The sequence below is a fragment of the Python bivittatus genome, unplaced genomic scaffold, assembly GCF_059951505.1.
Source record: "Python bivittatus isolate LINGU-HERP-01145 unplaced genomic scaffold, Pbiv_v1 ctg000020_np1212, whole genome shotgun sequence".
In the NCBI taxonomy this organism is placed as follows: domain Eukaryota; kingdom Metazoa; phylum Chordata; class Lepidosauria; order Squamata; family Pythonidae; genus Python; species Python bivittatus.
The window spans coordinates 77,247,775-77,275,191 of record NW_028277030.1 but is presented as its reverse complement, the minus strand read 5'-3'; the positions used below and the strand labels follow the sequence as shown (position 1 = coordinate 77,275,191).

General features: G+C 38.4%; 1 protein-coding gene across 3 annotated transcripts in view; it reads right to left on the bottom strand.

Annotated features, from left to right (window-relative positions):
- Positions 1-19,001, bottom strand: part of PLEKHG1 (pleckstrin homology and RhoGEF domain containing G1) — a 113,692-nt gene extending 94,691 nt beyond the window's left edge. For 2 of the 3 annotated variants that reach the window (XM_025176154.2, XM_088141971.1), the window contains exon 1: positions 18,365-19,001. The gene's annotated coding sequence lies outside the window, so the exon portion shown is untranslated. Of the gene's footprint in view, positions 1-17,782; positions 18,240-18,364 lie in introns of those variants that run through there. The other variant, XM_088141967.1, reaches the window with a different exon arrangement.
- Positions 19,002-27,417: the final 8,416 nt, after the last annotated feature.

Here is a 27,417-nt window from a genome sequence, read left to right as displayed (position 1 = left end):
GGTCCTCCCCTCTTCCGAGGTTTAAGGTACCAATGATGTGCAATTTGATCAGAAATCAGTCTAGCAACAGCGAAGAACATATATTAATATCCCCCATATTTAGATCACATTTTATCTAGTCCAAAATAAAGACCAGATCAAGTGTGTGCCTTCCTACATGGGTCAGAACTATTATCTATGATAAGCTCACAGTCACCAGGTCTCAATAGTGCACACACTCAATATCGTACATACATTCACTACCACATCATAGATGGCTGTCATGCACATCTAGTGTTTATCAACAATAGGCTGACTCCAAGATGTCCATCAATTTGACCACCTGGATGCAGGCTACTGGCTTAAAGAAAAGAGTCATTAATTTTAACCAAAAGGTGAAAAAATGTGATGCTACAGAAGCCACACTTAAGACTATGAAACAATATTGTTTCCAAGGGAACCCAGCCAGTAGCCTTACACTAATATAAAAATATCAATGATCCATTATACTAAGCCACAGTGTGGTATATTTGGTTATGACTTATAGTGTTTTGTAAACTAGTCAATCATGGTTTATTTGACAAACCATGACAGTGTTATGAACAAGGATCTATGTACACATATCCAAAGAGATGGGATTGAACATAATATATGACCAACCACTGACCCAATTCCCCAACATGACTATGTCATCAAATTGATGTTGACTCATAGCAACTACTATCAAAGCTGACAATACACCCATAAACAAATATCCAGAGCATGATCCATGACTATCAGTTCAGCAATTTGAGTAGAGAGAGAAAAAATCTTTTAAACCGGCCTTCACAAACCTGATGCTTTTTAGAAACCCTGAACTTCAACTCCCTGAATTCCCAACCTGCATAGCCAAAGGGATGCATAATCTAGACATTTCTCTGAAGTAAAGACATTCCATTTAAAATAAGCCAACTTCCAAAATAATTACATATTCCTGGCCAGCAGCTCTTCCTCTCCAGCACCCATAATGTGTGAATTTAGTGAGATACTTACTTCCCACTGGAAAAAATCAGAACAAGAGTCCACCAACAGGATTACAGAAAACCATGGGTTCCTTCCTTACATTCTTCTCACCATATTTATCAAGCTGGGTTTGAATGACCCAACTGCCAGAACAGCAAATCATGGGCAAGTGGCTTGCAGCCACCTTATTCAGAAAAAGCCACAAGTATGGAAACTTGGTTTATGACAGTATTTGAACAACAGAAACCACAATTCATCATTAAAAGGGTTACAAAACCAGAATATCAAAATTGTGGCATGAAGCTGCTTTCTTTAATAACATACAGTTTGTGCAGATTATAGTCTGCTCTTATGTCAAAATAACAAGACACTGGCAAAGCCCTCCATGCTTTGCTGATCATAAAGACAAAATACTTCTCTCTTGTGAAGCCACTGCGAAATGAAGACAAGACTGATCTCTGATACCTGGGCAAACAGGAAACAAGAACAGGCACCCAGTAGTTTGCTCACTGAATATCTGAAAGCACAAACTATGGTTCTTATGAATGAATGTTAATGACTACAAATTATGTGGTAGCTTAAGAATCAAATTGACCTTTAAAAAAAAAAGTGTCTAATACAACTCCCAAAAGGAAGGCAACTTATGCTCTGGCAATTTTCTAAATGAGGAAGCTCCAGAATTGGGGGATGAAGCACAAGAAATGCCCTAGAATACCTTCACTATCCCTTCCAATGTACAATGTACATCATCAATACATTTTCCACGCATCTAAGCCTGAGAAACACAAAGAGAAACAGTGGTCTCTAGGGCAGACATTTGAAACTACAGTCTCCTTATTAAGTTGTCTATTGAATCCTATACTGCTACACCAAACAGGGCAGACCACAACATTGCCACATCCTACAACAGGCTAAACCAAAATTAGACAAACTACATTATGCCTTATCTTGATGTAGGAACTTTACGCACTAAACTGAGTAATTATTTCACAGCCGAGAACAAAACAAAAAACAAATATTGCCTCTTTGAGTATAACCTTTATATCTGTGGTGCTGCTTATGGGAAAAAGACAAAAGATTGAAGTAGGAAGAGGAAATCAGTAGAAACAATCTCCTGGAACAACTCCCAAGTTATCTCAGAGGTCCTCCTTCACCCCACTGCAACAGATCTTTTTAAATGTATGGGGGAGCTGAGAATCAACAAAAATCACTCTTCCCCTCCCTCCATTTCTATGAGCAAAACTATCATGGGATCTGTTTCCAATCCGTCTTGTTTAGAATATTCAAAAGCCTTGGAACAGGTACAATTAAGGTTGGTAACCTCACTGCCTGGAAAGCTTTATGTGAAAGCCTCAACTGACCAAACCATGATATGTGGTGAAGGTCAATATCTATGGGCTCATCTGGTGATGACCACGGCATATGGAAGCCTGTAACTTGGAATGTAAGAAGAGTAAATGGCAAAGAATGCAAGTTAACAAACAAAATAGATGAAGGATCATAGATATATTTATGCACCTTTAAGATAAAGAGAAAAGGGAAGGATATAACAGATTTGAATGAAGGCAGTCTGACTGGAGGTGGGGAAAGACTTGATGGATACACACAAGGAAGTGAAAGTACAGGTCTAACTAAAGGGCTATTAAGTATGACAGGAATTATGACTAAGCATCATCTAAGTTGTTTTGAGTACAAATGAAAGTAGGAATCAACAGATTGGTAAGACTGGCATGTTCTTCCAGTGAATGGTGATAAAATCAGAGATGAGTTCTGGAGAAAAAAAATGTGCAATATTCTGAAAGAATGCAATCAGACAAAAAAAAAAATTCAGTTAAGTGACATGAATAGTAGGGTAGGCACAAGATGAGACAATGCATAAAAAAGTGATTGAGTTATTAGGAAACCTAAGAATGAACAAAAATGGTGACTATTTAGTAGGTCTTTGCTTAGAAAAGGCCTGGTTATTTTGGATATATGATTTAAGCATAAATCTATTTACATGTACATATGACAAAGAAGTGAATGTGAATTTAAAAGCATGATTGATCTGTTTATGAAAGATTGAGAGAATTAATAAAAGATACAAAATTGATCAGATGTTTTGAATGTCAGATAGATTATTTTGGGTGATACCAAAACTGGATCTTAGGAAAAAATGGATATAAGAAATGGAAAAAATGGAAAACACTACAGTGAAAGTAGGAGGACTGTAGGAAGAGAAAGTACAAGTCCTGTATGAAAAACTATTAGAAGATATATTAATCCTTCATCAGAATGAATAGATGTAAAGAAAGAGAATGTGAAAGGAGAGCTAAAACAGGAGCCTCCAGAAAAAATGTAATTAAAAATAAACGTTTTTAAATGGTTTGAGATAAAACCGAAAGGAAGCAGTGCTTACCTAGGCGTCCATTTAGAGATTTGTTAAGAAATGATAGTGATACGTCAAAGAGTTGCTGGGAATTGGGCAACATATATTTTTTTTAAAATTATTATTATGGTTGGTCACACAGACAGCCAGATGTTTAGATTGGATTTGGCATTTTTGTCCACCTATCGAGTCCTTCCCAAGGACCTGGGATAGGCAGATGTTGTTGTTTGATGGTGTTCAGAGAATATCGTTGCAGGATGGAAGCTGTTCCAAGTAAAGCTGCCTTTTGCAATTGACTGATGCTGATTTTGTCAATGCCAATGGTGTTCAAGTGGTGCTCCAGATGTTTTGGGATTACTTATTATTATTATTATTATTATGAATTGAAACAAATGCTTTAAAATCATAAATGACATGATGATGCTGAAAAATAGCAAGGCTGCTGGTGCAGCTGGTCTAACTGAAGAAATATTAAAATATAAATGTAGTTTAGCTAAAGAAAGGCTGTTTGACTTGTTTAGCATACATGTGAAGGCTGCATCTGTGCCTTATTATTGAAAGAATGTTGTTATCGTTCTTCTATACAAAGAGAAAGGCAGAAAAAGTGAGTGCAAAAACTACAGGGGGATTAAACTGTTAAATGTGCCTCAAAAAGTATCTGACAGAACTCTGCCTATAAAGAGAAGGAGAAGTGACAATACACAAGTTTTTTTAAAGTGCAGTGCAGCTTTATGCCATTACAAGAGCCGCGCAGATCAGATTTTTGGTGTTCAGTGAGTTGCTGAGTAATGTATGATTGTGAAAACAAAAGTTTATTGTACATCTGTTGATTTAGAGAAAACATTAGACAAAGTGAATGAGCTTGAATTATGCAAAGTTTTGCATGAATATAAAACTGAAGGTTGGCTGTCAAATGCAGTAAAAAAGTGATACATGACAGAAGTAAAGCATGCATTAAATAAATGGAATGCTTAGTAGTGAATGACTCAACACTGAGCAGAGTACGATGATGTGTGCTTTGTGTATTGTATTTAATATATAATATATTTAATGTATAAGTAATAATATAAGTAACCTGTAATGTATTTACAGATAAGGAATGCTTGTGGTGATGTTAGAGGTGCTTTGACTGAAGATGTGAAAATGCACATACTTTTCAATGTAGATGATGCCATGTTGTTGGCTAAGAACCCAACCAATTTGCAGCAAATGTTACACTGATTGTATAGTGCAACAAGGTATATGGATCTGAAAATTAATATACCACAAATCAAAGTAATTATGCCAAACAGGGAAAATAGAGTGAACAATTGCAAGTCATACAATGTGTATGTTTGCTTTGTAGTTGGACTGCCATCTTATGATTGTTTTGTAGTTATTTTTGTATTTTTTGTAACCTCCCAGAGTCACTTTTTGTGAGATGGGCAGTATCTAAATTTGAAATATAAATAAATAAATAAATAACTTTATTTTCATTCATTTTTTGTATTTGTTATTTTTTATGTTACTCTGCTGTGAGACGCCCAAGGTTAGTTGGAGTCAAGTAGCATCCAAATGGAATAAGCGAACAAACATTTTTAAAAAAAACCCTGGAACAAGTACATGAGTCTGCATGCCTTGTTAATATGCTGAGTAAAGACAGTAAAATGGATGAAGAAATTCTAGATATGCAAATGCCGGTAAAAAGGGAGTAGGCAGTATGTGGTTTGTTGAGAAAAAAAAGTGTTGGAACAATTGAAAACTGCTGTGTACAAGGGTGGATTTTCACCGACCTTTTTAAATGGAAGTCAGAATTCAATATATCCAGAGAAACATAAAAGTTAAACGCAATAATAATGTGATACTTAAGAAATGTGTGTGTTGCACGAGAAAAAGAGAGAGTAAAAACAAATAGGTGCTGAATAAACAGAAATTAGGTAACCAGTATGAAAGAAATACATGAAAGTGGTATGGGTTAACTCTAACCCATACCACTTTCATGTATTTCTTTCATACTGGTTACCTAATTTCTGTTTATTCAGCACCTATTTGTTTTTACTCTCTCTTTTTCTCTTGCAACACACACATGTTCTCCGTGCTCTGCATAACACTGATTATCATGAAAGTGAATAGTATGATGAGTAAGTATGTATATGTAAGTAAAAACAGTCATCAAGTACATTCCAAATAAATGATCAGGAAAATTAGCACTGAATGCATTTAATTTAGACCACAGTACCATAGTGAAAAGTGGGTGGAAGAAATTGGATGTTGCATTTTTTTTTATTTCTGCAAAACTGTTTGCTGCAATGAGATTAAATATAGTAATATAATCCTTGCCCAATAAACAGCAAGGCCTCACTAATTCTCATCAGCTGTGTGCAACAAGAGACATTAGTTTAACCACAGTGACTCCAAAAACTGTAAATATACTTTAATTGTCAAAAATGTAATTTAGACCTAGTGAAAATAAATTCACAAAAATAAGGTACCAAAAACAGGAAAGATGTGTCTGCAAATTAGGAAATGTTCTACAGCAAAAAGAAGCCAACATAACATAGCTACCATCACTATTATACATAAACCCAGGTCAAAATTAACATTAAACCATGATTTAGTAATATGTACAGAAATAGCATTTTTAAACCAAATAGTTTTGGCTAAACTGATCCTGGATTGTTTCAATAAACAATAATTAAAACAAACTAAAGTTCATCCATAGTCTGGAAATAACAAAATGTATTTTTTGAAGTAATGCAAAATCATAGATAACAAGACCATGGTTTATGAGGATAACCTATATGTATAATCTGGAAGATGCTTGCTGACAATGTGGGGTTTTTTTCATATTACAAATGAAAATGCTAATTTGATCCATACTGAACTTTTTATGGAATGTAAGATTGCAGAAAATATACTTACTGACTCATTAAACCAATTGGAGAAGCTATTCATAAAGAAAGGGAATATACTGAAAAGTCTGTTAATGTCAGGAAAAACATTTATAATCTGTTCTACATTTCCAGTATCAAATGGCCTTTTTTGTAAATCTGGGACTTTGCCAAAATCAACAAATAACACCCAAGCTCAACCAGACTAAAGAATACAAAATAAATGATATTGCCAATTGTATTTTTTCTATAACTGAATGTTTTGATTCAATATATCTTTTTTTGCATTGTATGCAAATTTAGGATTATAAATTAGCTGAGTAGTCAAGCAGAGTCTGGGGGATGTGCCAAGAATCATAATTTTGATATAATTTTTTGAATTTAGGCACCATGTAAGTGATACAAGCTTCCAAAACATCTGAATCCCTGATGTTCTTGACCACTTTTTAGCCCTAGCTGGGTTCAGGCATAATGCTCAAGCTTGGTTGAACACCAGGATAGGCAACCAGCATACCACATGTGGCTCTGAATCCCTCATCACTCCAAGAGCCTTCAAAAACCTCCTGAAACTATGAGAGATGCATCACCCAGCCTTCTGACTGTTGCTTTCTTCTTCTCTTTAGCATTGCAAAAATGAGCCCAGCCCTCCTCTCTAGAACTGTATTATACACTCTGTTCTCCACTGCAGCTGTGAAATCAAGCTCTCCCACTTATCTTTTTTATTAACCACAGTTTTGTGTGCCATCTCAACCCCAAATTATATTTAACTTTAGCTATGATTAGTGGACAACCAGAAAACAAATAAATGAATCTTAAAACATATCAAGCTGTGCTTCTTACTCAAAGCACCAATGACCAGGTTCCAACTATTATGCTGTGGACATATCAGGAGAAGACCAAGTTCCCTTAAGTCCATAATGCTTGGAAAAGTTGAAGGAAAAAGAGGAAGGGGACAGCCAGTGGCAAGATGGATGGATTTGATTATGACAGCACTGAATACACTACTGAGATAGCTAAAAGACGAAGCACTCTAGAAAATATTTATCCATGTGGCCCCTAAGAGTCATTACCAACTTGACGCCACTTAATCAATGATTCATGGAAATATATTTATCCTAACAATGAGTGTATTGGAGTTTTACTATGGTTGATGAAAAACAAAAATGAGAGTTTTTAAAATCCTCCTCATACCACAGAAAAAGTAAGAAGTACAGAGCACATGGTTGAGATTAAACTCATCCTTGTATTGTGACACCACTGTTCAGTCCCATGTCTGAACTAACCCAAAGATTAATGTAAGTATCAAAAGCTGGAATGATGACTTAAAATAGTCCTGAAAATACAGTATTCACATGACACCCTGAATCACAAACTAACCAGCCACATTTTAACCTAGTGAATTATTAAACTCACAAGGTTCTATTAACACCTAGTGTGCACTGTAGCATTTCATGTATAGCCAAGAAACTGGATTCAGTAAACTATAGTTAAGCCAATCACTGGTAAAGGTGTCTTGCAAAACATAGCCACAGAGTTCTTCCACAGATACAGAAATATATTTCTAATATGGGTAATCTGCTCCCCTAGGTCCCCACATAGGTTCTGAGCCCTATATATTGCATAACCTTCCAAGTAACATAAGTTCTATTTCAAGGGGCATTAAAAAAACAAAACAAAACCCTACTGTTCTTTTTCTCAGTCTTCTAAGACACTATTCAAGGTAAGAGCCTGGATATGGAAGAAACATTTTAGACATTAAAAAAAGTCCATATACTTGGAGTTGAAACCGTTTCATCCAGCTGCAGCTGATTTCCTGTATGGCAAAAGGCTGCAGGCCTTCTACTAGATGCAAACATTACAGAGGCCTCCTACACATTACTAGATTTTTCAAACTAGGAAGGTGCTCCCAGAGCACTTTCCACTTTCTTGGAACAGAGACTCCACTGATCTTCTAATACATTTGGTGCAGACTTCCCAAAGCCATAAAAAGTCCCTCTCCAAAAGCTTAAAAACACACTATTACCCGCTTTATGATTAAAACAGTAAGTTATAGTATTGAAGGTTTTTTTCCTCTTCCCTCTTGCTGGAAAGTTATACAGTACAAACAGCAACCAGCAATATTTTCTTTCATACTTGTAGAAACAAACATCATTATTACAAAGTAAGCCATGGATGAATTTACAAAACAGAGGCTTTCAAAACTTTCCAAGGTATTCTTATACTCTGCACGATGGGAGAAAAGCTATTGTGTCTACTTATTTGTGTGGTACATTGAGAAAGAAACATAATTCAAGATTCTTGGCTCTGATGTTGAGATAGTCTGGTAGACTTTCTTCAGGCAAGAATATAAAAGAACAAAATAACAGTTCTTCAAGATTAGATTAAAGTTCTATCTAGCCTCACATCCTGTTTTCAACAACTGTCATTTAAAGGCCCCAAAGAAGTACTCAGCCACTCTCCTCCTTTTCTTGTGATAAGCAAGAAATCATTATGGATATGGTAGCTACCTTCCTCCCCAATCTCTCTTTTTCTCTATATTGGTAAAATCTAAATATGACCAACCCAAGAGAAAAAAACTGCCTCACTCATTACTGGGATACATCATCATCACGCGGCTATTGGCCTAGCTAGTCAGGGTTTATTGGGACTGGAGTACACAAAGTAGTACACGTATGACTGGAGTACATGAGGTTGGCGTATCCACACCATGGTTTTGCACAGTGCTCCTAATGTTTCACACACACCAATTCTGCACTTCCCAAATATGCCTACAAATTTCATTCTTCTTCCATCTCTATCCCAGCCTTTCCTCCTACCAGGAGTTTCCTGACTCCAATTCTTGTTCCTCTTAACTATCATGACCTATTTCCATGCCTTCATGCATGAAAGCTTTTCATGGCTTGATCTTCTTCTCTCCACTTTTTCCAAAGTCTTTCACAATATTCACGTAGCCCAGCATTCATCTCTGTAACTGATCACATGTTGCCTATTCATCCTGCTCTCTTCTTGACTGAAACACTGTTTTAAAAAGCAGCAGGAAGTGTCTGACTGGAACAAAAGTATGTCAGATTGCCCAGTAAACACAATTCTAGAGCTGCAATATATTTTGATGCCCAGTATGCCAGAGGCTTTAATATAAAAATGTCAATGCCCACCCAAAAAAAAAAAAAAATCCTATATAATCTTACAGAGAACTCCAAGGCAACCTGTGCAATAAAATCATCATTATTTAAGTTATCATTACAACTGGGAATTTATTGGGATATAGACTGTACAACAAGCATAAGTAGTTCTGGAAATGAAATTATATTGCTGCACCTATTAGCTAAGACCTCAAGTCCAATGCATTTAAAAAAACAAAGCCCAATACTAATATCTAGTGCTTACTTTTTTAAAAAACTTAAAAGGATATTTGGATGCACACTGTTTAAATATAAATCAGTAAAATATGAACATCTGTGTAATCAATGCAAAACATTCTGGCATCTTGGGACATCCCTTGTCAAAGAGCCAGAAATATAAAAATATATGTTCTGATTTTCTCTGTAAATTGTCTGCAGTCAATTTGCTTCCTATAACAGAATGGACTTGTGCATAAAAGGTTTGGCAGCCAAATTCTCAAACTAATTCCCAGTGAGAAAAAGCAAGCTTGTGATGGTAGGAGTGGGTTAGGGAACAATACCAATATCAACAGCATATCCAAACTGAAATAAGCACTGAGTTCAGCCTATTATGGCAATGCAGATTAAAATATCGTATACCAGAAGTAGTGTACCTTTTAAAAAAAAGCCATCATCAAATCCAGTCACCGTAATTTTCAAACCAAGTACAACTAAGCCATGCGCTTCCCAAACCTTCCTTACATTTTATGAACTGTAATGATTTCACAATAACTTTACAGATCCCAAAGTACTCCCAATAGATGTTATTTCCTTGTATGGAACTGACATAAGCATTCATATTTCCATCTAGTTTTCTGGTATCCTGTTCCAACATAAAATTCTTGACATATTTGGGCCCTGTCAGACTGGTGCAGCAAGGGCTTTCATGAGCCAATTTTGATTTTGCGATCCCTAAGAGGGTCTTGGGGGGGCAGGGGGCCTAGGGCCACACTTTAACAAAAACTGCCCTAGGCATTTGGTCTGGGAGAGGTATGACCCACTAGATGATCTTTTTCCTGGCATTTATGTTTTTGTATGTTGCTCTTTTGGATTGTGGCTTTTTCCTCCATATTTTGTTTTATTATGTGGTCTTCATTGATTGTTACTGATGAAATATGCCACCCTGAATGGTGTGGCAGGCAGGGAGGCTATATAAATCAATTAAATGAGTAAAATAATAACCCAAAGAAAACAGTACAATTCACCCTTCTTCCAGCAATGTTTGGTGAGACTCCTTTAAAGTATTATTAAACGAAACAGAACCATATGCAAAGCCATATATTACATTACTTTCTATACTTCTTACAGGCTTCAAAACTATGCCATAAAAACAAGCATAAAGGTGCTAGGAGCACTGAGGGTATGGAAAGCCTACACTTTTCAGACCCAGCTTTATGAATTTGCCTTCAGATTTAAGTTATCAAAATCTCTAAGGGGGTGTCTAATATTCCCTGAGAGCAAAAGTTTTTTTTTTTTTTTCTCTCTCCTACACACACATATCAGAACTTGGAGCTGATTGCCACCTTCAGAAATAATGTGTGTCATAACTCTGCAAGGATTATGCCACTTCAGAATGTGAAATATGGGGTCACATACTCTGAAACTGGTTCCTCATATAAAAACTCATTTACAAAATATTAGCACATCAGACAAAGTCTGTAAGAATTCATTTTCTTAAATGTTACCTTTGTATGTAATGGGAATGAATACATTCCCAACCATATTCTGAAGTGGCTCAACTGTACAAGAGGAACATATGAAAAATGACATGTTATACTTCCATTTAATTTACATTACCTTTGTGTGAAACCTGACAGAAGATGAATCTCCTAAAGAGGGCATCAAGTCTTACTGTTAAAGCAATACTTGGAGTTTAATACAATACTATGACAGTTTGTTTCATTGCCTCCACTTCTGAACAGCCAGAAAAAGAGACATTATGGAATGAAAATAAACCTGGACTGTACAAACTGAGTCCTAAAATTAGGACAAAAATTAAATTTCCCATTCCCAGTTTTCAAAATATAACAAAGTCATCATGAAGCATAAAACACTTTTGTCATGAAGAGAAGTTGATATATAATTTATAAATGCCTGATATTATGTCTTGCCTGATATTACCAACAGTTCTATGCAAAATACTTAAAATATCTTTTACCAGCAAAGATAGCCAAATGCATTGTATAATATGAATTCAGGACTCCTGAATATCAGAAAAAATTAAGACAACCATAAACTTTAAAGGCAGCTATAACCTTCCCCTTCCAACCACAATTACTTACATACCCCATAGCTGCCGTTTCCAGATTTAACTTTACTACAAGCAAATGGGATTCCATTATAAATTTAGCCAGAGGACAGCACCACAAGCAGTTGTGGAAATCTGAACCACAAGCCTTAATAAGTAAAGGCTGTGCACTCTGTATAAAAAAAAAAAAAAAAAAAGGAAGACATGAGGAGATGTCTCACAATGTTTCTAGCATTCCATTATAAAAGACTGCATCCTGGTTATATGTTTGGCTCATTAAATTTATACAAACATTTGTTATGAATTATGAACATAAAGCATTGTAGGAAGGAACTGAAAAAGTTCTCAAGGCTTTTCTGTGAATTGCTCCTTAAGAAAAGGGTGTCGCTCAGTCTTAACTTCAGTATAAATTCTGCAAGTGATGGTTGGGGCTGGGGCTTTCCTACATCCTCTTTCCCTCTGCAATATCCTACATTCCCATATCCTAAAAGTCTGTTCATGGGAGGAGGTCTTTTTTGGTCCAACAGCCACACTTGGCTTTTAACTGGTATATCAAAAGGCAGATGGAGGACAGGTCCAAAAAGTGACCAGGTTCAGCTCAAAAACATTAGAAGAGTCCAATAAATCAACATCAAGAAAACTAAAATAATGCTTTCAGTGTTATAGTTTAGCTCAGTAAAACAACAATTATCTGCTAAATTTCATTAGTAAACTGTAACACCAAATTACACTTGGAACTATGGAAGAAGCTCCAAGTCACACAAGACCACTGGGGTCTCATGAGGCTTGCAAGTTGTCTACCCCTTGGGTACAAGGTACATGTTATGAAAAAGTCACAAAAATTGCCTCCTACAGCTTAAATGTAAAAGCAAATACAAACTGTAAATATCTACTCAGAAGTAAAACACACAATACATTTTAGTTTTCAAACATTTTTCTACATAAAAATGTTAAAGCTTAAGCATTTCATAGAGAAAAATCTGTCCTGGTATCACAACTCCAGAGGTAAGCCCATTAATGACCACTTGCTACCTAGCGTAATGCTCCTCTTTATATTCTCACTCATGAGTCTGAGCTTCTGTAATCTGGTAAGTCAAGTCTGAGCCTATATTTACAAGAGACTGTGCTCAAATAAGAATATCTGAGCTGGCTTGCTCTTGAAGAGAAGGCCATGCTAAGCATATGGGAAAAAAGATTCTCCTGGGCAAAGGATCACTTCCCTTCCCATTGCTGATATCTCAAGCCAAAGATAGATGAAAGGGATGAAATGTTACAGTTTCTTCCCAATGCAGGTAAGTCAAAACTACAAGGGAGCTGAACATCAAGTCATAACATCCAAAGGGGAAATGTCTTTTCTGCTATGTCACCTAAATTAATATTGTTTTTTTAAAAATTAACTCATAAGATCATGGTATCAGTGAGTAATCAGAAAAATATTAAAAAATATTTTCCAAGCTTGTTTCAGTCACAAGAAGGAACTACTTACATAGTGGGGATTTGCTAATTATTATTATTTATTTATTAAATTTATATGCCACTTGACTCTTAGTCACCCTGGGAGGTTAAACCTGACAAATTCTGGAGTGGAACATTCCAGAGAACTCCAGGATGTTCCACACCCCCTTCAGACCATGATTTTCCAAGGTTGGTGTCCTACTATTTCCAATTCACATAAATTACTTCCATAAACAACTGAACTGCTTCTGAAATAACATGGTCTAGAAGAGGAAACAGAATATTCCAGAGTTCTCCTGAAAGTTCCATATAGAATCAGTGAGTTCTGAACATCTTATTTTGTAGAGTTGCACTAGCCTTCCTTGCACCTATTCTGGTGCCATCTATTTATTCTTAGCACATGGACTGCAGAATTTTATGTGGCAGTTGCCTAATAGTTTGTGAAGAGAAGCAAATGGGTAGGAAAGGCTGGAAGGGCACAGCCAAATTGGAGACCTCGTTCAGATTCCATTTCATAGCACAGAAGATTAAACTAAGCTGAGAATAAGCCATCAAAGAAAGCACTGGCAACAGAAGAGATTTTCAAATCCAAGCTTTACTTTTGTGGTCTAGCCAGGTTATTTGATAACCAGAAATATTCCACCACCATTCAGGTACAAATCATATCCCAAGTACAAAAGGAAAATGAACAAGAGGTTAATAGGAAGCATTTGGCTCCTAGCTATCTTATTAACTATATGATTACACTTGAACCCACGTTTACTCATGGGTTCTCACTGTCTCATTTACAGTGCAAATCCCAGATGTCTACTCAGAAGCAAATACCATTGCTTATACCCAGAAAAGTGGGTAAAGAATTGTACCCTTAGTGTTCAAACCAAACTGGAAACTGTTTACCTCATTCTGGGGTCACCCCAGGTAAACAGTAATTGTCTGTGGGCTTTTCGATTTCCAATCAAATTTTCTGCAAATATATATGGACTGTGCTTGACTTTGACATTTCATTAATACTTCCATTATTATTTTAAGTGCCCAAGCGCTGTCCATAACTTGGTTTGACTGTAGTATTTATAATCAAAATCATCACTGGGAATGATTTTTACAGTTTTGGTCCACTAGATGGCCAGTGGGAAATTGCCATCTTCACCACTAATTCAATGGAAAGTAGCACAATCAGTAATTAAGAGTATAGCTTTGAACATTACAGTGAATGTAGGGTAACCAGGTGTGCAAGTGAGTCATGCCTGTCATAACAACCAAAGGGGAAATATCTTTTCTACTATGTCACCTAAATTAATTTTTTTTTTTAATTAACTGATAAGATCATGATATCAGTGAGTAACCAGAAAAATACTAAGAAGTCTTCTTAGAAACTACTTAGCAGAAAAAATAAAAAACAAGCTATATCTATTAGTCTGATTCAGGCACCACAGAAAACAAGAAATTGGCCACCACAGATTCCATATTTGTACCCCATCTCTGAATCTAATTCTTGTATGCTCCAATTCTCTTTAAGGAGCTGCAAAATTCATCAATTTGGGAACAAAACATTCCAGACAACCCGAAAAAGTTCTGCTTCCCCATGCTGCTCTGGGAATAGTTAGGGATTTTCTGAAATATAAGTGATCTGGGCATGTGGGCCAGTGACCACCCAGAAGTTCTTAAAACACTTCTATTTTCAAGGATTTACTTCCAGAACCTGCTAAATAGCATGGTCCAGATGGCAAAGCCCTAACCCTTATATAGACAGCAAAAGCAAATATGACAGACAAATCTCTTTTGTTTCTACCTGGTTCATTATTCTGCCTTGTTTTCAGGTTTTAAATCATTCATAAACCACCCAGAGTTGCTGGGAGTAAGGCGGCATATAAATTTAATAAATAATATCTCAAACTTGGTTTCTTCTGTTTTCTAATGTTGTACATGCGCAAAATGGTGGCCACCGTGTTTTATATTCCTGTCATAAAGTCAAGTTCCCATATGTTTATCTCATATAGGTTGGGTTTGTCAAGTGGTTTCCCCACAAGCATATATACTTTGTGTGCAATTTTCTTAATATATGCAACACTGTGTACTTTGCAAAACTGTGAGAAAAGCAAATATTACAGGGTAACTATGTTTTGGCTTACATATGAATTTCTAATTTGTTAACTTTTTCCAAAATGTGAATTGTGCAAAATTATCTCCATATACCATACTATCACACATCCTAACATATGCACTTGCGGATGAATATTTAACATTTCTGTAAAAGAGTTATATGCATGTGAGGATGGATACATGGCATTTTCTTCAATGCAAGAGCAACAGCAGAGGGCGTGGCCAGCGTAGAGTCCGAAAGCACAATTAGCTAACTCACTCTATTATCTATTCATATTCAGTGCGTGAAAGGGATTATCTGAACCCCCTTTAGGCTGCCATATCTGAGACTGGGAAAAAGCTAAACTCTTTAAATGTTATCATTATGGTAGTAATAATCATAGCTCTCAAACTGCACATAGAACTAAAAGAAACAGTAATTTGCTTAAGGTTGTTCAATGAACTCATTCAAATATTATGTTGCATTAGCTCAACACTGTAACTGTTCTCCACACACACCTCACATTTTGTGTGTGATCTACACATAAGGGGTGCGTGCCACTTCGCCACCACTATTTTCTATAAGAGGAAGAACTGAGTGCATCCATCTTTCACTTTCCATGTCCCAGATAATGTCCCAACCTATTCTTGGCCATGTATGTACCAGAAATAAGAGGACTCTATACATCATCAAATTGCTGTGAGAATGAGAAAGAGAACACTTTGAATCCATGCTGTATTCTAGGAAACAATCTTAAACCATCAGTACTGACACCAATCATAAGAGCTGGGGACCAGAAAACCAAACCACATGGTTGTTACCAGGTTTATGGAACCCTTGGATTGCAACCCTAATATGGCTCAAAAGGCCTCAGGCAAGGCTACTTCCAGTCCTGTCCTCATTACTGCTGTGCTTTACTTGCGCCTCATTCTTCCCTGTAAAAAGAATGGAGGGTCACAGGTAAAAGCATCACGAGCCAATCCTGCAGATGTAACAGCACAAGTAGAATCCATTTCACCCACACCTCACTTTTTGCACCTGAAAGGAAAGGGTAGGATGCTGATAAAGCAGAATTGATCCTGCCAACACTCCTTTCATTTTAACAGCCTGAAGAACTGTCATTTCTAAAGATTGTTCTTTTTCAAACAACATGGCAATTTTTTTTACAAAAAGCAATCTTTGCAGTTTAATACTTTTGCCTCTTCTGATAGAATGCTATATCATTTACAGTCTACAGATAATCTCTCCAATGGCAAGATTTCTTAGAAAATTTAGCATTGTCATGTTCTAGTTTCAGCTCAGTCTTCCACAAAAATTCAATGTATTGTTCGATCCCATTTTTGAAGATACATAACTTTAAATGTTTGCTGATTTCTTTTGTATACATAATTGTTAAAACAAAAGAGCTCCTTTCATTAAGCAGGTGATAAAAAGGTAAGAAGCTGGAAGGCCCAATTAAATGAATTAGTGACTGAGTCCTTTGTTGACTTCTGAGATGAATGATGCAACCAAGTCTTGGATGGAGTTTTAGAATTGTAAGTTTAAAAAGACACACTTCAGTGGTATAAATATTACTGTATGGAATCTAAAAGTGGCTTTTGTTATCACAGGAAAAAGAACATGAGAAACACCCTTCCAACTGTCTGGCCAATTATTTTGACCACGGAATGGATATATAAGGTTTGTTTACAACACAAATATCACAGAACTTTTTAAACATTACAAAAATGTAGTCTAGACAAATCAACAGGTGGTGATTCTCCAAAGCTTGGACAACCAAGGGGAATTTATTCAAACCACCTTTTAAAAGAATCTTCCCCCTCAATAGCTGCAAGTTTTTCTTGAAACAAGTTCAAGGGAAGCATGCTGAACAGAAATCAAAGAAGCTGCTTAAATACAACCTGGAATAGTAGTTACTTTAAAAAAAACAAACAGCTGGTATTATTCAAACTGTGCCTGTCTCCTTCCCCAGATATCAGAAATTTTATAGCACAGCACTAGGTATCTGTTTCCTATGTCTTTTATGCACAGAAAGAAAATCAAAGGAACAGAAATACTCATTCCAAGAAGAAATATACATTTGCCTGACGTTCAAGAGAGGGCTGTATAAAACTTTGGTGCACTCAGCTCTTGAGCATATGAATAAAATATGCACACCCCTAGCAGCAGTCACGTATCACCTATACACACCTGTTGCATGTGCCCACTGAAGCCACCTGCTGGCAACTCTTGGCTTCTTGGAGCATATTGCTGGGAATCAAAGCAGGCAAAATCTTCACACAGAAGTATGCATGTGTGCACAAGCCAAGTGAAGTGCCAGAGAGGCGGAGAGAAAGACAAGTGTAAACAAAATCTATTCCATCCCTACTTCCAGCGCATAACTGCACAGACAAATCCCACGGTGGGAGCCAGCTGCTTTTCTTAGCCTTTTAAACACGCCCAGCGTTAAAAGGACTTTGGCAGCTCTGCTCCGCCGCTCGAAGCCGGTTACCAAGTCGCCCCAGGTAACCAAAGACCCCAGGCGGCTCTGGGCGCGCACTTCCCCGAACCCAGCGAGCTTTTGTTCCTGCCTGCAGTTCGAGACCGCTTGACCTGGGCGTGTGCAGTTTCAACCCTTACCTTCTCACTCCTTCGTGCGGACGAGCCTTAGTCTCCAAACCGAGGGGGCGCTTAAAGGAGTCAGAGATGCTGTGGCTACTGAAAAAGAACAAGAAACCGACCGAGAGAGGCTGGGAAGGATCCCTCAGACAGGGAACTCAGAAACTCTCAGGTGTCGTCATCACCGCCTCTCCCTACCACATTTCTGCCGGTCCCTCTGGCTTTGTCTGGCCTCTCTCCCCAGTTCCAGCTAGTTCAACTCTTCTAGTCAATCAATGCTCGGCCCGCTAGCTCGGAAGAGCTCCTCCCCAGGCAAAGCAGCTGCAAGAACAATACCGCCGCCCCCCGCGTACGCGTCCCACCTCAACACACAATGGGGCGATCGCCGCCGCCGCTCAGGAGGCATTAACTCTCGAGTAGCGCATCTAAAGTGCGGGAGGAAGAGTCAGGTGGAGCCGGACCAGCACCCTTCTCCTCCTCGCCCCAGTAAGAGAGAGATCGGGAAAGAGGAAGGGGGTCCACAAAGAAAGGAGCAGGCAGGTTCGCCGGATTCTCCACCACCCCACCAAACACGCACCGCGGGGAAAGAACCCGGCTACTTACCGGTGGGACGGGCGGACGGCTGCAGACTCTCCAAGCCGAGCTGCTTTTGCAACTAAATCCTGGTGCGCCCAAAAGGTCTCGCTCCGTAATTCATTGAGAAGAGCCGAGAGGTGCCGGGAGCGCCGAGCGGCTCACCCTACCACGAGACGCCCCTCCGGCGTCTGTTTCGCCCGAGCGCTTGAGAGGCGGGCGGGGGCAAAGCCGGCGTCCCCTCTTCTCCCCGCGCCCTCCTCCTCCTCCTCCTCCTCCTCCTCTCCCCTCTCTGATGCTAGTGCGGCCGCTTGGAAGACTCCCCTCTCCGACTCCGGCGGCAATCCTGCCTTTGCCGGGTTAGCCCCTCCTCGGGGAGGCCTCGTTTCGCCTCCGGCGGCAGCTGGAGCTCTCGCACGGCGGGAGGAGAGGAAGATTAACCACTCGGACTCGTCTGGGGAGCGAAGCCAAAGCCGGGGGGGCCGGGCGCTGATCGCAGACTCGAGGGAAATGGTTTCAGACACACGCACCAGCAACTCAGCTACTGTTTATCTGCGTTGGCTGCAGGCTTGGCCTCGTTGGGTCTGCCAACCTCCCTTCCCTCTTCTGGGAAACTCCTCCCAAGCCAATTGCGGTGGTTTCGAGGTTTCAGCGAAAACGCGCCCTCTGTGCAGTAATAATCCCGCGCGCCGGTCTCTGTTCCGTGCGGCCCTTTTACTTCCTCTTCTTTTTCGGACTCGGTGAAGTAGATATGATTCAACCGGTTCAGCCGGGGAGTTTCTGCTGCACGTGCAGCTGATGGTGCCGGCACGATTGGTGGGTGCCCTATAAAGGCAGGTGACCCTCTGTCGATTCCAGGGCTGGGTGGCTTTTTTCAGGCCGGAGGTGGCCTTTGAACAGCGTGGCCGAAAGAAGACAGAGATGAGGGGAAGACGAAAATGCAGTTTGATGTTAAGGGAAACGTAGCTACATTAATGAATGTAGAAAATATGACAGTTCCTCATGCATTTATTAATTCCCTTCTTCTGTTGCATTAAACATTACAGTTCAATGGCAGTTTTTGTGGAGTCAGAGTTTATGCACACCCATTTTGCCAAAAGCCCTCTTGCCTTGTGCAGATAGGATGGCGGGGAAGGCAAGTCACATTACGCTTTGTCATTATATGAACACAGCCATGCTAAGTGTTGCACTGCGATTCTCCCTATTGCCTCTGGCCCTTTAATTTGCAGGATTTTATGAAGCTCTGCAAGGGTACAAACTCAAGAATATTCACGGCTGTGGGTTAGTTTTCAAGGACCAATATACGTGTATGACCTCAGGTAAACCTACATATGTGGTTAAAGGGTAATGCCTGGGTAGGGAAGGTGGTGACATGCATGATGTAAAAGAGGTAGCAAATGTGCAAACATAGTTACTCTCCTTTTGTATAGTAGCTGGTTCCCTCCTGTGAAGGAACAGATAGTAGCAATTTTAACAAATTAAATCCAAGTAACTTAATTCTTTTTTGTATCCTTTGCCTCTACACGTAAGCCACTAGAGTAGGAAGGAGAGACTAACATGTGCAACAATAAACCTGCTTCTGTGTCTCCTCACACTGTGCTTCATGCAAAGAGGATTGCACATTTAGCATGAAGGTCTGCAAGTGGGCTGCTTATCAAAATGAAATGAAAATAATGATGTGCTTTCTCTCAGCTCAGCTGACCTCACAGAGCTGTGTGAGAAAAAAATGAAGAGATATTCCCACAAAAATACTTTGAACTCCTGGAGGAAAGGTGGGATTAAGGTCAATTAAAATTAAGCAGACATGCCAATAATGACCATTATAGTAGCCATTTCTGGAAGGATTGGGGAATCACAAACTGTACTTCCCATATATGGGAACTCCTTAGGAATGGAAAGCAAAAAGAAATAACGTTATTTTATCCCACTTCTAAATTATCTCTGCCTGACTTAGCTACTCAAATAGTATGCTATTTACTGCTGTGGTAAGGAGGAAGAATTGAGACTAGCCTACATCCTTGCTTCTGGTTTTCAACAGAGCATGGAAGCACTCAGTCCAGTATTCTGCCAGTTATCAGAAAGACCCCAAAGGCTGTATCATATTTAAATTGCCAAGAGAAATAGCAAGCAGGCAATGCATATAGCTCTGTGTGTTCATTATTTAACCTTATAACAGTGTTAGTTTATCTGTGACTGCAGCACAAGGAAGGAACTGCGTGCACTTGACTAGTAATGTTAGCATTTGGTGATAATGCTATTTTCATCTTTTATTTTTATCTATTTGTGAAGATAAAAAGTGTAAAGAGTTTGTATCAATAAAATAATTTTCTAATTATATTCTGCTTGGTGCAGGGAATGTATGTTTTGCTGTGTCAGCTCACGTAGCTTCAGAGTCCCATTAAGCATTCTCTGGGACTTTTTTTTAACTTGTGTTTGAACCTATTTCCCTGTCCCTCACTCCTAGAAATCAGCTATTTTTACATTATTTTTATGATCCTCCTGCCAAGATTTATTCCTGGACTGTATGGGTCAAGATATTAATATTACATTGTTCTTGCTAAAGAACATGACTGCTCTTCATCAATTCTTGCACTTACTATCCAGAAATATAAAAGAATCTAGGAATTCTAAGACTAGACAATGCTTGCTAACCAGATTCTTGTGCTCCTCTCTACTCTTCATTTTAATTCAAAAAGATCATCTTGCTCTCCTCCTGTGCAGCAATCAACCAGATTCCCACATACTTTTCTTCAGTCATTGACTCTTCACTCTACATGATAACTGATTGTCAGATTTAACATGTCTCAGAGCACAGATCAAACTGGTTAAGGATCAGTATCTTAATCACAGTTTATAACCAGAGTTTCCCTAATTTACTCACCTTAAGCTTGGTTCCTAATGTTATCCACAACCACACAGGATTAATCTGAACATTTGCCTGTAGACACAAAGTCAGGAGGATAGAATGGTTCTAATGTTATTCTTTTTCTCCTTTTCTTTCACTTCATTATCGCATGGAAGTAAAGTGAAGTCAGAAATGGGATAGAAGGGGTTAAGCAATGACCTGTAGCACTAACTTCAATCAGTCCACCAATGAGCAGTTAAAAACCTGTGAGCTATTAGCCAATCTCTACAAACAAAAATGGTAGCTCTTTGGGATTTGGACCTCATAATAACCTTCAATGCTTGGCTGAAAAGTAGTATACAGTAGTAAGACGGTCATGTGTACTTGTTAACAAAAAAATTTGGTTTTCCTTGGTCTGCAAACACAGCCCTCATCTCCTTGCGTCTCTCTCTCTCTATGCCTCTGAGTCAGTTTTTGACTCCTGGTGACAGCCTGGACTGCAGCCTGCAGTTTGTTTGGCAAGATTTAGGGCTAAGAGAGAGTGGCTGGCCCAAAGCCAGGACTAAAGCTCATGGTCTCTGGGTTTCTAGCCTGGTGCCCTAACCACTACACCAAATTGAGTCTTCCTTACCTCCCTACACCAAAGAAATCTAGTTCTGTCTGCTTCAGCAACTCCTAGTTGTTCCCCTTTGGGGAAAAACACAGCACAGCCTGTGCTGGTGACAGGTGAAAGACCTTCAAGGAGAAGGAGGGGTCTTGTTCAAGTTCTAATGGATTGGCTATGCTGGTCTGGTAAGCCAGAGTTCCCTCATCCTCTTTGTAGAAAATATAGAGCAAAAACAAGTTTAGTTAGGAGGAAATGATAAGTATCAGTAGAATCTTTTTTTGGTTAAGGGTCCTTAGGGCAGAAATGATTATTCTACATAAGTAGCTATTTTATTGGGTATAGTGTAAATGGAAAGGTCTGCTCAAGATAGCAGATTAGTAGACAGGTTAATTAATGCTGAATCATTAAGTAATTCAGAAAATATACACAAGCATCCACATACCCATTTATAAGTTTAAAGTTCTTTCCAGGAGAAAGACTCTGGTTCAAGCTGTTGGCATGGATTCGCATGAGTTATATATAATCCAGGAAATACTTCCGTACTAATCAAACCAGTAGGGGTTCTTAGCTCATAGCACACACATGAATTATCTCATTTCTCACATGGATTAATTGACATGTTTAACTACATTTATTTTCTCCATTAGACTGCTTGTTAAGCAAGTTTTAAGAGCCACACCTCTGCTTTATAGTAGTCTAGCGAAATCTGATCTATTGACAGATAGAAACAATACGGCTTTCCATATCCGTGCTGTAACAGCCTTGAGGGCAAACAGTTGCGCCAGTTTAACAATCTTGAAAGAGTAAAGTCCATCACAACTAAAATTAAGTTAGGGAATTACAAGACTCTGGGGCAGGATGGATAAATAGTTTGATCAGCAATACCTCTTTGTAGTACCAAGGATTCGTGCAAATTCCTTCATCTTCTGTGTTTTTATGTTTTTAGCATTCTCATTTAAACAGTATGTGCCTTGCTATATCCAGCAGGAATGGTGTGAAGTTGCGGGGTGGGCAGCAAATTCAAGAAGGGGAAACTGTTGAAGAACTGCTTCCAGCCCCTCTTACCATTGGCCATGCTGGCTGGGGCAAGTTGGAACTGGAGCTAGAGTTGTAGCAAATTCTCCAGTATTTGCTATGGTAGATGTTGAATACCATTGAACAGAGTCCTATAACACAAGTTCCATGGTGAAATGCAGGAACCATCTGGCACTACAATAGTGACTGTGCTGGCTGGAGATGATGGGAATTGTAGTCCAGATATTTAGGGGTTCTAAATTGAGGAAGGCTCAGTAGACAAACTGTTAGGGTATAGAAATGGCTTACCAAGTAGATGACACTGTATTAGCTGGAAAGAGGCACAAATACTCTGAACCCCAACCCTGAGCCTGTCTCTTCTATAAGCAGTACACTCTTAAGCTGCCCTGGCAGCTTAACTTGAAGCCGGTTTAAGAAAAACCTGCCTGGAGTGAGATACTTTGGCAGTGGCTTGTAAGGGAGTCAGTCCAGATTTCAAGTTATCACAGACCACCCACTGGACAATTCCCCTGCTGCTGTGCCAGCCTGATTTTCTGTTCTAATTGGCAATTGCTTTCCTTTCTAGGGGTGATTCTTAATGTATGTGTGTGTATAAATACATACATATAACAACATTAAATATACACACATACACATATATATACACACACACACAAAATTAAAACATCCAAATGCACGCACATGCAGGTACAACAGCCAGCTTTAAAACAAATTATTTTCTTGCATTTTTCCTGATTCAGCTCAATAAGGCCTACTGCAACTCCTGTTGGAAATAGCATAGTGGTTGTAATATTTTCCTGACATACAAACTGCAGTAGAAGCCCACTTACACTTTCAATAGGCTTTTTTTTTTTTTTAATGTCCAGTCACTTGAGGTAGAAGGGCTTCACTTCATCTGCCAAACAGCCACCTAGAACAATAATAAAATGATGCACTGGTGAACTTATTAAAACAAAGCAAAGCAAAAAGGGGTACAGCTCAGGAAAAGAAAAACAGTAATTAAAAGAAAACAATTCTGCCAGCTTTCAAATGGGTATGACATTCTACATACTTTGTAGGACGACTATGCTATTGAGACTCCTCGTTCTCAACAGTCACTGTAGCGGAGATCAGAGAGCTCCAGGGCAGCAACTCAAGTGGTTCCTGCACAGTAACCAATCAAAATTCAGAAGGTAGCCTAGAACAAAGTAAAGCACAGCAGGAAAACTGGACAACAATGTTTGAACTAGCACAAGCTGGAAGACACCACTCTAAACTTAGAGCAGTTGATGTACAGTATTAACCTCTTTAACAGAGGTGTGTTTTTTTTTCAGCACTTTGCATTGTACTGAGAAAGCCATGTTTCGCACTATTGCCCTTATTATCTAAGGAAGAGGAAACAGCTGGAAGCCTTGACTTCTTGTTAGTTGGGATTTTAAAAAAATATTAATAACTGGTAATCAAATATCTTCAGAAGTTTTATAGGGAAATCCTCCTGCTTCTAAACTGGGGAAACCAATTTGCCGCCTAAGCTGCATTCTATACTTCAGAAGTGTTGTACTGTAATATCCATTAGCCTAGCCACTAAGATCGACAAGAAAGGTCTTTGAAGCTGTAATAAAACCATATACCGGTTGCCTAATCCCTTTTCTTGAACATATGTTGAGAGAAGTGCTGCATAATTACTTTCAAAAATAAATATTACTGTATATACTCACGTATAAGCCCATCCACAGATAAGCAGACTCTCAATTTTTTAACCAAAATGCCACAAAAAATGCCCCACCCGTGGATAATCGACCTGCATTTTTCGTGGTATTTTGGTTAAAAATTTGAGGGTCTGCTTACCTGTGGATGGGCTTATCTGCAAGTATATACAGGTACATTAAAACGGTATTACTATATATGTTCACAGATAAGCCCATCTGTGGGTAAGCAGAACCCAATTTTTTGGTTGAATTTGGCACCTAAATTTCTCAGCTTATTTGTGAGTATATACGGTATATTAAAAAAATAGCATGACCAGATAAAAATAGTTATCTAATCCTAATACTTTAGCTGCTGAGACCATCATTCTTGCCCCAAAACAGATAACGTTAAATATTATACTTTTAAGGATTTAAAAAAATATATATACAGAATCTTCTAAGCCCTACCTGCTCCATAGGTAACTGATTACTCTCATAGTAGTTTCAAGCAATTATCCCTAATGGCACTTTCTGTGGTCATTCATCAGGAACACCTTAAGATATAATCATAGTCTTCACTGTCTTAACTCTTAAAAGAAAATCATCTGAAATAGTGCTTTTATAATAAAAATGTGCCTTCCAACTATGCAACACTGCAGTAAAATTAACTTAATTGTTTTAAACTATCATGTAATAGCCAGTAAAAAGCAATAAACCAAAACAATGCATTGCCCAAGTTTATTGTCTTCAGAGGTATCCCAAGCAAATGTGGCTCTGGATTTTTGAACCCCCATTTTCTTGTAAATAACGAGGATCTACTGCAAGAGAAAAGGTACTATAAGGCAGATTTCCCCAATCTGGCAGCCAATATATGTGGACCGATGGCCTTAGACTGACGTAGGAAAAGGCGCAGAGCTTGCATTGCAATGGCGATGCTTTCATCAGTTTGAGCTAAGTGCTGGATCCTTTGGAGTCCTCTGATTGTCACAATGCTACCTGGAGAGCTGAGGTTAATTGCCCCGCCTGGCAAGAAGAAGTCTGACACTTTCTGCTTTTAATTTATTTTGATTAAAACATGAAAGCATTCAGTGGAAGCACTCTGAATGGGAAAAATTGCTGTAGGTCTGCTTGTTCTCCTTGCAATACCTAGAAAGGTTGTGAATGTCCTGGGGTAATTCATGTAAAGGTTTTTGCATTTAAAAATGATTGAATGGGTCCATTTATGAAGAACGTTGTCATGTTGCTGAACATCGCTTTGCTATGTCTCATTATTTGCAATGGTATAGTAACTAAAAGCAAGAATGAGGAAGTTTGAATTGCAGTACTTAAAAAAGACAATATTGTGCTTTATCTCCTCAAGGAAGAAAACACCTCTTATTTATGCTCCATTAACTTTTGCTTTGAGTACTGCAATCTTCTTCTTCCAGATCTTTTAGTTTTGCTTCTTGGCCTCTTCACCTCTATCCAGCACTCTGCTGTCAATGTCATTCTCCTCTCTGTACACCCTGATCATGTGAGAATTCGTTTATAATTCCTACAACGATTTTCAACCTGCTCTTTGTCCTTATCTTCCAACCCCTTGAAAGCCTTGCCTATTTCATTACCCCACTTTTGTATCCTGATACTCTGCCTTGGACCTTCATTTCTCCAGCACCTCCAGATCTCTCAAAAAATGCTTCCTTTTCTGAGAAATGTGGATAAGAAGAATTTCAGGAAGCATCTTTATTTTTATTCATGATTAATGTTATGACATACAGAGAAATTGATATGTCTATATTTTTCCCAGATATGACCCATCAGCAGTCATATCAAATTATGACATGAATCAAATGAGGTAGGATGACAAAACACCATATTTTCCTGTAGAATCTAATAAGAAAATGCTGACTTGGTCCTGTTGATGACATGTAGAGCATACTTGAAAACTGGGAATGGTTAGGGAGGCAAGCCATGCCTTCAAGAAGTACGATGACTCACCTGGTCTTTCAAACTTCTTGTTCTTAACTTTCTGTTCCTAATATCCTTCTTTTGCAGAATTCCCTGAACATCAGCTACACTCATTCTGAGATGATTGGAACATAAATGCAACTTGTACTGCAAGATGCGTCAACATGACTTGGCTGTGATTCAAAACTGTTCTGAGTCTAAAACAATGCTGCACAATAATTTCTTACTGAGAAATAGATGTTTTGATTTTTCAAAACGATGTTGCTTTTTTATCTTACATTCAAATAGTTTGGTATCTTGTGCCATGTTTCTGACAGTCCCATGTTGAAATTAATGACAAATATAGACTAATGCTTCCTTAGAATGTACTATCAGAATTTATGTAGGGATTGGATGCTAGAATTGGAAAGACTATCTTTTGGGGAGTGGGAGGGGTAATGGACTGCTCTGATGTCATAGAAAGGTTTCTGGACTAACTGTTCATATATTCTTCACCATTCAGTGGAACAACGGAGTCAGTTCCACATGCACCTAAAGATAAAATTACTGGCGCCAAGGATCTTGGTTCACTGGAATATGTCAAATCTATATAGTTCATGACATAACCTAAAAAATACAAAACAGTCTTGTCATATCCTGGGAAGGAGATCAAATGTCCTTCCTCAGCGATTTAAACTAGCCCTCTCTTTGGATCGGCAAGTTGTATCACTATATCAGCGTATGCACAGGAAAAACAGGAAACGTTTTCTTTACTTGCTAAACAATAAATATTTATGCAATTAAAATGCAGTGTTTCCCCATTGGGAGCGATCATATTTATGACAGCATTGGATACAGTTTGCAAAGTTTATGAAGCCATGCAAGTCATATAACTTCCCCTTGAAATATGAAATTCTATAGTGTTAAAAAATGCTAGGCATTAATTATACATCAAATGCATTTTTGGTGATACTACATTTAAAGGACAAGGCTCCATTCACAC